Below are 12,719 nucleotides of genomic sequence, written 5' to 3' on the forward strand. Positions count from 1 at the left end.
ATGTAGCTCAGGGGATGGCAAACTTTTTGACTAAGGACCAGATAGTAAATATTTTAGGTTTATGGACCATACAATTGCTATTGCAACTACATAATTCCTCTGTTGTAGCACAAAAGCAGCCATAGATTAGATATAAACAAATGAGTGTCGTTGTATTACAATAAAACTTTATTTACAAAATAGGAGGCTCCTCAGGTTTGGTCCATGGGCCATAGTTTTTCAACCCTTGGCATAAATAGTTGGACTTGTAATTTTTAGACCTTATACAAGCAAGGTTTCCAGGTCCTCTCTTCTAACCTACTAAAAGTCTTAACTACAACAAATTTCTCATATAACTACTTATAACCTTCTTTATGCTAATAAAGCTACCTTTAGGTGTTGTTATAGATTAAAATCAGCTTACACATGCTATTAATATTGAAGTTTTTCAAAATAAGTCACCATTAAAAACAACTTATAAATACCAGGAGAAAATTTGCTTGGGAAAAAAAAAAAAAGTGCCATACTGAAGCCAAGGTTAACATGAGGAATTGAAGCAGATTATACTAAAAAAGGAGTGATAGGTAAAAAAAAAAAAAAAAAAAGGTGGGGTGATTAGAGCATTTTGGACATTACTGTATCATGATAAGCACACAGTTCATGGTAGTAATACTTCTGTATCAAGGCAGTAGAGAGTTCATAACTCATGAGAAATGACTCATTCTCTTGAAATTTGCCTGGTATCTTTTTTGATATTTTGTATTGTATTTTGAAGAAAATGTTTTTTAAAATTACGTATTTATCTGCCAGCAGAAGTTAGTCTTGGAATTGCAGAAGCTTACAAAGCCTGTCTAAGGCCTTTATTGAATGTGTGAGGATAATGGGCAGAAAAAGAGCAAGAGAAAGGAGGCCATTACACAAATATATGTTCATTCATGTAACCATATAAGGGCAAGCTTAAAAAAGACACTCTAAAATTGTTCCCAGATAAAAGTTTTCTGCCTGTTATTTAACTCTTCTGCTTATTATTTTGACTACTTATTAACTATAACAATTTGTTATTGGATACAGAATATTAAAAAGAAATGTAAATTTAAAATCAATAACCTAAAATGTGAGTGGGGTGAGAAGTAAAATTGTAGAGTTTCTGTATGCAATCAAAATTATGTTATCAACTTAAAATAGGACATCATAACTGCAAGATGTTTTATGTAAAACTCATAAAGAAAAAACTGTAGTAGGTATGTGAAAGATTAAGTAATCAAAGCATACTGCCACAAGAAGTCATCAAATCAATAAAGAAGAAAGCAAGAGAGGAAGAAAGGAACAAAGAAACTACAAAACAGTTAGTAGAAAATTAACAAAGACAATAGTAAAGCTTTACCGATAATTTCTTTAAATTTAAATGGATTAAATTCTCCAATCTAAATTAGATTGGCTGAGGGAATCAAAGAACACTACAGAAATCAATAAATGTGATACAACATATAAATAGAATAAAGAGAAAAATCATATGATCAGGTCAATAGATGCACAAAAAACAGTTAACAAAATTCAACATTCTTTTTTGATAAAACCTCTCAACAAATTTGGTATAGAAGGAACGTACCTCAGCAAAAACCACATATGAAAATGCATACCTAACATACTCAGTGAAGAATGGTGGAAAGCTTTTCCTCTAAAATCAAGAACAAGACAATGATGCCCGTATTTACCATGCCTTCTCAACATGATACTGGAAGTCCAAGTCAGAGCAATTACACAAGAAAAAAATAACAAAGGGCATTGAAATTAGAGAGGAATAAGTAAAATTGTTTTTGACATGATGTGATATGACCTTGTATAGAGAAAATCCTAAATACTCTACCCAAAAAACTATTGGATCTATAAATCAAATTCAATAAAGTTTTAGAATACAAAATCAACATAAAAAATTAGTTGTGTTTCTGTACACTGAAAATGAACTATTTGAAAAAGTAAAGAATCCTATTTACAATAGCATCAAAAAAGAGTAAAATATTTAGGAATAAATTAAACCAACATGATGAAAGATCTGTACACAGAAAACATTAGGCATTAATGAAAATAACCAATTAAGACACAAATAAATAGATATGTTTATGATTGAAGTAATTAATATTATTGTTTATACTATTCAAAGGCATTTATAGTATCAGTGCCGTCCCTATCAAAATTTCAATGGCATTTTTTCCAGAATAGAAAAAAAACAATCTTGAGAAAGAAAAACAAAAGTGGAGGCATCACACTTCTGATATCAAACTATATTACAAAGCTGCCGTAATCAAAACAGTATGGTGTGGGCATAAATATAGACATATAACTCATAAATTTATGCATATATAATTAGCTAATATTTGAGGTAGCAAGAATATTTAATAGGGAAAGGATGATTTCTTCAATTAATAGCATTGGAAAATCTTGTGATTCACATGAAAAGAATGAAATTTGACCCCAACCTTACGTCACGTACAAATATTAACTTGAAATGAAAATAAAGACTTGAAGCCATAAAACTCCTAGAAGATAATATGGGAAAAAAGCTTCTTGACAATGGTCTTAGCAATGAATTTTGTTGGTTATGACACCAAAAGCATAGGCAAGGAAAGCAAAAATGAACAAGTGGTACTACATCAAAATAAAAAGCTTCTGCACAGCAAAAGAAATACAATTTTAAAAACCTGCAGAGTGGGAGAAAATATTTGCAAACCACATATTTGATAAAAGGTTAATATCCAAAGTATATAAGGAACTCATATAATTCAATAGCAAAAAAGTTTAATTTGATAAAATGAGCAAAGGACCTAGATAGACATTTTTACAAAAAAAAAAAGACATGCAAATGGCCTACAGGCATGTGAAAAGGTGCTCAGCATCACTAATCAGCAGGGAAATGCAAATCAAAACTACAATGAAATATCATCTTAGACCTGTTAGAATGGCTGTTATCAAAAAGACAAGAGAACCAGTACAGATGAAGATGTGGAGAAAAGAAAACCTTCATTCACTGTTGATGGGAAAGTAAATTGGTGCAGCCATGATGGAAAACAGTCTAGAGGTTTCTCAAAAAGTTAAAAATAGACCTACCATATCATCTATAAATTCTACTTCTGGGTATATATATCCAAAGAAAATTAAGTCATTGTCAAAGAGATATCCATACCCCTTGTTTTTTGTAGTAGTATTTACAAGTGCCAAGATGTGGAAACAACCTAAGTGTCCTTCAGTGAGTGGATGAATGAATAAAGAAAATTTGGTAGGTATCTATATCTATATCTATATCTAGATCTAGATCTATATACAGTGAAGTATTATTCAGCCTAAAAGGGAAGAAATCCTGCCATTTGCGACAACACAGATGAAAATTGAGGGCATTATGTTAAGTGAAATAAGTCAGAGGCAAATACTACATGATTTCACTTATATATGGAATCTAAAAGAACCAAACCTATAAAAACAGAGATTAAATTGGTGATTGGCAGAGTCTATGGGATGGGGTAAATGGAGAGATGTTGGTCAAAGGTTATAAACTTGTAGTTTATAAGATGGGTAAGTTCAGGGGGAGGGTCCTAATGTACAGCATGATGTCTATAGTTTATTGTATATTTGAAAGCTGCTAGGAGAGTAGATCTTAAATGTTCTCACCACACCCACAAAAATGGTAACTATGTGAAGTGATGGGTGCCTTAACTAATCTTATTATGCTATTCAGTTCATAATATATATGTATATCAAATCATTCCTGTATACCTCAAAGTTAACATATTGCATGTCAATTATAGCTCAGTAAAATGGAAAAAAAGAAATGTATGATATTCTGCGTTATTTATTTCTCAATCACACTAGAACACCAGTGGTTTTTGAAAATAGGATGATTTTCTGTCTTCCTCCTGACTCCAGTATTTCTCCTTCCCATCTGTAATGGCCCATATTACTAACACCACCTAAATCACTTATCATGAACTCTAATAGCCCAAATATGTGGTCAATACAAATTTGACTAATTTTTTCCATTTAGATGTTTTCTGCACCTTATTCTGAACCACTATTACTTAAAAATATCATGTTTCAATTATAAAAGCAACCTCATTTTTGAAAGGTACATTTAAATTTGTAAAATAAAATTAATAGCATTTAAAAGTCTATGACATAGATAATCACTGTTAACATTTTGGAGATTTCTATTTTAAATTTAGGTATGTACATGTATCCTTTTTCACAGTCTGTTTTCCCTTCTTCCCACCCAACCCCTCCACCCCATGTCATTACTGTCTGAGTTGCTGAGACTTACATAATTGTTATCTGAGCTCTTCTTGTCTTTGACCTCACCCACACCCCTATGGTAACTCTAAAATATAAGCAAAATGGTGCAGGAGTCATACATTCTAATATCAGCACCACCTAACACTTCCAGACATATTGCTTATTTATCATAAGATATCATAATGGTTGAATATACACAGGGTGATTCAGAAGAACCAAGCATAAATAGCAGCATTTGCACATATTAGAAAAGAGTTATCCCATTTTTATGGTGTAGATACTGGGTTTAAACCAGTAGTAAGTATGAAGGGAGTAATCTATCTTTCTACCTTATTTTACACAAGAAGTGTTTGTTTTGTTTTGTTTCATGAAGCAAAGTGCTGGTTGACTAGAGAATATTTTTCTTAGTTTGGTGGGTATTTTTTTTTTTTTTAATTTTAACATCTGTATCTCAACACCCTTCTTATATTTATAGAACCCTCTCCCACTTGGTAGGTTTTTAAGGAATAAACAGACGTGTCTTCCATAGAGGAGGCTAAATAGGGTCAGATATTCATTTCCCCTACCCTATCAGCTAATGTGAGGGTACTTGACCAGTTATTTGTTCTTGTCCAGGACGCTGGACCTTGAGGAAGTGTTGCTAAGATAGGGATAGTTGATATCTCTGTTGTAGCATCAACATTCCAGAAGAAGCAGCTCCTAGTTTCCTATGGCAGCAGCACCAGAAGTTCTTAGTAGATTCCTCCTGTGGTTTGACCTTACCTTGTTTCATGCCACCTTGATTCTCAAGGTTCTTGCCCATCCTTTAAGCTGAGAATCTCCAGGCTGTTGTTTTCCTAATACATTTCTGAATATCAAAGGGAAATAGCATAGTTGATATACAATGAGAGAAGGAAGAATTAGGGTAGAGCTTCAGCCATTCCTTGGAACATCTACACATACTTCTATGTCTAGGACTAAAGTTAACACAAGACTACTGATCATTTTACAAACAAGACCTGTGTTTCTCAGGAATGAATGTTTGGGTAAATCTACCAGGTGAAGCCTCCCGTTTTAGTGATGTATTGGCTAAAGGTGAAAAGTACATTGAATGGTGGTGCAGGAGTCATACATTCTAACTACGGCCTCAAAAATTCATACAGAAATAAAGATCACAAACTCTACTCATATTATTTTCATTGTTATATTATGAACATATTTGCATAATCTAATATCTCTTTTCCTTCCTCTCTATTTTCCCTAGTCTCTGCATATAATATTAATGTAAAATACAGGGGAGACCTAAATACCCCTTTGACAGCTATGGATAGATCATCCAAACAGAAAATCAATATGGAAATATTGGCCTTAAATGACACATAATAGAATTAAAGACTAATGGACATTGTACAATGATCCTGGGCTCCAAGTAGGATGTAGTAACTTGAGATTTTGATTTATTTCTCTTAGGGAAGTGGATGTGGGCTTTTTTGTCTGTTGTATAAAGCCTACTTATGTTAGAATTGAACTGCTCTTTGCGAGGATTAGAAATGTTACAATCAGAAGGGTGTGTAGGTAGACATTTGTCAAGTTCTTTTTTTTTCCCTCTAAATTATTTGAATGCCCTTTTCGGGGGAGAAATAACTTTTGGCCAAGTCATGTTTTGAGATACGGACTCATGTTCCAACACAAAATTTAGAGGGATCAAGTAATTTTAACCTCAACTTGTGGCATATAGAGTTAGCCATTTGATGCTCAGGCTAGCACTTTTAATCTTGAAAAAGTGGTACAAAGACCAAAGAAAATTAAAAAGATATTCATGGTGACATTGAATCCAAAAGTGGCAGCAGTAAATTTCTAATGTTCACAGTCCAAAAGATGGTCATTTCTGTGACATTGTTTTGTCTGTACTCCAGCTCCCTAGCTTTGTTTGGATTTCTGCCTGTTTTCTGAGCTATAGCCCCAGATTTCTCCTGTTGATTTGTCAGTTACCTAAAATTCCAGTGAGTACCTTTATTTTTCTCACTAGCAATGTTTTCAGTTGCATGTAAAAACAAGAATTCTAATAAACTTAGTTTGTCTCAATAAACCTTAATTTTTAAACAAATGATTTTTTCTGAAGTTGACATAGTTTTTTTTGGTTTTTTTTTTGTCTTAATCATTTGTTAAATGGATATAATAGCCTGTCATTTGTATTTTAAACATAGTGAATGTAAAACACCCAGAACAGTGCCAGGGCCATAAGAAGTGCTATAATATAATAATATTAATATATTAATTTATATTTAAATTACTAAATGATTATTATTAATCATTTTTAGTGTTGTGACTTTTTACCTTTTGGAGAAATTAGAAAGGGGTGCATCAGAGTCTGATAAAGAAGGCATACATTGAAAGTTGGTCATAGTACTTTGAGTGTACAGCCCTTTGACATTCATCGTAACTTGCATTCTAGTCATCTGTCTACTTGTTTAATTGCCCCAGTTAGGTTATAAAATCCTTGGAGTCAAGGATGTGTGTTGTCATCTTTCTATTCCCAGCTGTCTCTGGCGAAGTTGTCCTCAATGATCATTCACTGATGTCTTCCTCAGCTGCGATCTAATGAGTGTTTCCTGGGATAACTAAATTGAAACACCTTTCTTAAAGCTTATATCCAAAAAATGACAGAGAAACTGCTTATATATTCATTAATTTTTATTATAAATGTGTGTTTTGAAATGATTGGATAATTATTCTGTCATTGCTATAGTTTTCTATATATCCCTTTGTCACCTTTATTGATTTCTTGTCTTCTAAATACATCTTAGGCAATTCAAGTCTTATTTAAATACACACTCTGTCATATATTTGACATAGCAAGCCTATAAAATCAGACATGCATTTGCTCCTATGACACTCCAGTGAAAACACGTTCAGCAAAATCACCAATAATCTCCTGTTGGTTAAATCAAATCAACATCTTTTAGTCCTTATTTTTCTGGAATTTTTAGAAGCGTTGGGTATTATTGATTTCTCCCTCTTTGACACATCTGTTTCCACCTCATCTTCTATCACACCACATTCTACTCTTCATATTCTTTCATATTTTTCTGACCTATTTTGGACTCTCATTGCTTTTTCCTTAAATGTTGCTCATGCTTCCACCTACACCTTCTCAGTCTATGTGTGTTTCCTGGTTGACAGTATTCAGGCCCGTGATTTATGACATCACCTATTTCCTAACAGGTCCTAACGGCATCTGTCCTGATCTCCAGATATATTTCTAACCAGCCACTGCACATGTTTCCTTGGATATTCCCCACAGCACTCAAACTCAACATGCTACAAACTAAAGTCACCTTTCCTTTCAGAGCCTATCCTGTGGGTCATCTCTAACAACCCTCTTTAATTCAAACCTTATATCATCAGAGCTTGTCCATCTTTTTATCTCTGCTCTCAGAATTCTCCTCTGCATCTCTAATGGCAATGTTTAATTTAATTCTTACTATTTCCTCAAATCTATCTACACATCCTTCTAAAATGCAAATCTGCTTTTTGGTTGTGTCCCCATTGCTATAGGATTAAGTCAGAACCCTTTTTGCTTAGAAATTCTTAAAAATCTTGTAAGACCCTACCTTTCCAGCTCTCTCTTGCCATCAGAACTCTCATTTCCAGTGTTCCAGCTAATGAACTATTCACAATTCTCAAATTCCTCTACCTGGAGTACCCTTCTCCCCTTATCTACTTGGAGAATTCTGATTATTCCTCTAGAGTCAAGGGGCATGCTCTTTAAGAGTTTTCTCATTGTGTTCTGTTATAATACTTATTACATGGCAATAAGACAAATTAATTACCTACTTTTCCATGCATTTGGCTGTAGATTTCTTATATTTTATTTATTTTTGTCTCCTAAGTGCTACAGAGGCAAGAAAGGATATTTTTAATTTTTTTGTGTATACTATTTAGTTTAGTCCTTGGAGTGTTACAATAACAAAAGACTGCCTTTCAAGATATTTGTTTTTATTAATTTTTACCTGTATATGGGCAACAGATTGATGAATATTTTTTACAGACTGATAAAACTATGAAACAGGCTTTCAGTATCACTAAAATTTCAAGAAGAAAAGTCTTCTGCCTTATTTTTTGAATTAACTATATCAACTGTTCTACTGAAGAATCAAGTTTTAGGTTAAAAGCCTCATTTATAGTAATTTCAAAAACCTCCTACTCTCCCTTCTTTCCCACATTTGGAGGAGAAAAAAAAACAAACTTGAAAGCTGACTTTTTTTAGAATTTTGCTTCTTCTAAAAATGTGGTTCTTTAGATAAAGAAGAAGAGTGATTATGAGTTTAAATAAAGAACGAAGTACTTTATCATAGCTTTGGAAAGAGTTCCTTAACACACTACCTGCATACATAATTGTGAACTACACTTTTCCTAGCATCCTCTCTCCCTTCCTGCTGCCATTCTGCTAGCTACAATACAGATTGCAGTCAGGCTCCCTATAAAAATGTCAGCCACTATCATGCTACAATCCTTAATACACAAAGTGCTTTGGAAAAGAGGAAAGCCACCTGGTTATCATACAGACATTGATTTTCTTCTGTTTAACGGACCAGGGAATGCTAGCTCCAAGAAAAACCTCAGCACAGGTTTTTAATTGTTCAGCTAATTTGCCTCAGCTAATTTGGCCTTCGAGATGATCTGGACCTCATGAAAATGGCTGATTTGTGTTTCAGAAATTATAGTCACTGGCCTTGTATACCTTATTTTGACAAGTGATAAAGATCTCTATTACAGTAATCTTAATACATGGGAAGAAACATCATAAAAAAACATCATAAAATGTATTTACTGTGTATACCCATAAGTCTGTGGGCGTGTGCATATGTTTCCATGTGTATATAAATACACAGGTGCCAGTCTGTATGTGCAAATGAAAGCTACTGAAAATGACTGAAGCTAGGAAAAGCAGTGGCTCAAACACTCAGCCAAAGGAAACATCTTTTGGGTTTAATTATCTAAAGGAGGAAAATGTATGTGATGATTTCCAAGACCGGGAGGACAAAAGGCCTTTTAATATAATTTTTTTTTTTTTTTTTAGAGAGAGAGTGAGATAACTGGTGAAAACAGAAAGATAATGCTTTGTGGCAGGTAAGAGATAGTAATAATATAAAAGACCAGGTAGGGCTGAATCTAGTTTTTTGTGGGACTTGAAGCTTATTCAACTTGGGAGGATTGTCTTTTAGAAAAGTTATCTGCAATTACAAATACGAAGTTAGGCAGACCTTGGAAGGGGGCTATAAAACAAGAGGTATTGGAACGTAAGCCTCATTATCTTCATTATAAATCTTTTTCTACAGCCTGGAAACTGGGAAATCTCTTGAAGAGGAAGGAAACAATCCATGAGAAAATTTGACTGTCAGAGCTACAAAACTTTTTTCATCTTTTCATAAATAGAGATGGTCACCAACCAGGTAAGACTAAATATTATTTTTGTGTGATCTAAAATAGTTCTGCATTGATATGCATGGTTTCTAGAAGTCAAGAAATATTTGAATCAATATATTATAACCTCTATATTTCCTATTATCACTTTCTCTATCATTTCAGGATAATCTCTTCATGTTTAATAGCCCCCAATGTCAGTCTAGGGTAATAGACACTCAAACGTCAGTGACTTAGCCCAGTTAGTTCATTTCTTACTGATACTACATATCCAGCGGGACTGACATAGGTGTCATCATTTTATAGCTTTAGCATCTATTGCACATGGCCTCCAAGAATGCTATGGCAAAGAAAGGGAGCATGGTGGAAAGAAGGTAGTCCAACAGCCTTTAAAGGCCTTGGCTCCAGAAATGCTACATATCATATTTGCTTACAGCCTTTTGTCCAGAACCTTTCACAGAGACTTGCCAAACACAAAGGCTTTAGGAAGTGCTGGAGAGCAGATAAAATGTTTTGGGTACATGCACAGCCATACTTGCCTACAATAGGGAGAATATTTGGGCATTCTCTTTAACCAGTCATCACAAGACTTCATTTCTAATTCATATATATATAATATATACATTATGTATATAAACTTAAGATTTATGCCATATGTATTTAATAATTAGCATAGTGAACCCTTAAAAATGTTTGTTAAACAAGCAAGTGAATGAAGGAATAAATAGACAAATATAGACTGTAATTCCTACCTGAAGCAAAATGCAAGCACATGTCCCTAAACTAGCCATCAAGAAATCCCTAATACTATGACTTAGCTCTGTTGTTTTTCTTCTATATTTGTTTTCAGATCTGTCCTCATTGTTGCTTTTACTAAATAAAAATAGTTGCATTTCAAAAATCCTATATTCTGTCAAATAAAGAGATAGGTTTAGTAAAGAATTTGAGCTCAGAATTTTTAGTAAGATTCGTATATTTTTGAACAAAAAATTGACCTCGAGAAATTAAATGTAAAGAACAGGCCCAGGGAGAATTTGACTGTCAACTATGGATCTGTATGGCCCTTGCCTCAGAAGCAGCTGATGAGGAAAGCTGAGCAAATAAGACTTTTTCTTAAAGAAGGGAATTATGTGATTCTAATGAATACATTTCTATGATCCCTTTATTAATGATATTTATTTTGAGTGATATATAGAGTTATTCACTTCTTAGGATTGTTATTTAAACATTTTCTCATTTCATATTTTTTCAAATAATATTTCAAAAAAGTTTTGAAAAAAAAATTTTTGTCATGCAATTTTATAAGTTACCACCAGTTAAAATGAATTTATTTCTACTAGAATATATTTTGTGTGGTGTGTTGTGTAATATAGCTTATTGCATTATGGTACTGTTTGACTGTTTGAGAGATATTTTATTTTACTTCCCACTAGCTGAGGTCTGGCACCATCCTAAAATATTGTATGTGGGTTTTTCCCCTCCATTTCACAACTACTTTCTAAATAATTGCAAGATCCAGCAGAGTTCACCTGATTTTGCCTTTACCATCCTCCTATAAATAATAGGCAATATCCCTGTTCTGAAGTACTGACTTTTCTTTGAAAAGACTAGCTTGCACCCTTATTTCATGGTGTCTGAGTCCATCACCAATGAAGAGCCTTGGGGAACCATTTCCACTAATGGACTCTGTACTCCCCAGTGTAGTTAATTTCATCCTTGTGGTCAGAAAGAGTTCATGTCCTTTGCTACCAGGGTGTAACATTGACATTGGGGAGAAGACGATATCCAGCGTTTTTCCAAAATGGACATCTTTACAAGTCATTAACAATTTTATCTCCCAGAAGTTTTTTCTTATTTTTTTTTTTCTTTTTATCTCTCAGAAACTTTAAACTTATACGATATGCAACCATCCTTCTTTGGAAAGGGCATTTCAACAGATTTGATATTTTAATATATTTTTGCCTTTCGAGCAATTTGATGAGTTGCTTCATTAATCTCTTGGTCTTCTTGCCTCTCCTCCATCTGGCATCACTAGCAGATGGAGGCAGAATTGCTCAGATATAAAGGAACAGACTTCGACTACAAATATATCACAAAGATAGCAACCAAAGATACTATGTGATTATCGGACATAGTAAAAACTATGTGAACACCATCTATTACTTAATGTAACTGTTATTAAATATAGGCTTTCACAATTTGGAATTGTAAACTGTGTACATAATTATCTACATAAACTGTGAACTAGTGATTGTGGTTCATACATTTATTTAAAAAAAAATGTTGAATACCCACTCTGTGCCATGAAAGTAGCTGGGGATAAAATGGAGTGCAAAATAAGCCATCTTTGTTCTCAATAACATATAAATAATAGTTTCTGGGATATGAGGTATTTAGAGTACACATAAAAAATACTTAGGGCAGAAGGTTTTCATAAATGTACTATGCTGCTGGTCTTCTAACCTTCACAGAGAAAACCTTCTCAGGCAAACTTTATCCAACTTTACTTAGTATATGTTACAGTCAACCCAGACCAATGAGCCAGTCAATCCATTTGTTAAGAAACAAATCTGAGCTCCTACTATAAGCAATATATTGTGCTTGGCCTGTGATGAATGCAAATAATTATAAGACAATGCCCTTTCTTTGCTCAAGGAGTTTAAAAAATACTTTGTCAAATGAAAAGTGCTCATGAAATGGTAATTTATAATAAAGGAGAATATGTGGTACATCCCAGGTGATTCATACAGAAATTTATAGTGGGCATCCCCGTTTGAAAGTTTGGTGTGCACCTCAAGCATGCCTCATCTCCTCCTCCATCATATCGAGGCTGTTCTTCCCCAGGGTCCCACCATCCAAGGCAGACACCAAGGCATCAGCCTGGATCCCACTGCTCCAATGTTCCCCTCTTTTCCCTTTATCTAAAAACCTATAGGCTCTTTCCACTTAAAATCTTTAAAATCTATTTCTTAAACCAAAGTACTTTTGCCATCATCAGTTTAGACCCTCCTTATCTTTCACCTGCAGTGCAATCACTTAACTCCTCTTCTTCC

Source organism: Pteropus vampyrus, unplaced genomic scaffold, assembly GCF_000151845.1.
Source record: "Pteropus vampyrus isolate Shadow unplaced genomic scaffold, Pvam_2.0 Scaffold115, whole genome shotgun sequence".
In the NCBI taxonomy this organism is placed as follows: Eukaryota; Metazoa; Chordata; class Mammalia; order Chiroptera; family Pteropodidae; genus Pteropus; species Pteropus vampyrus.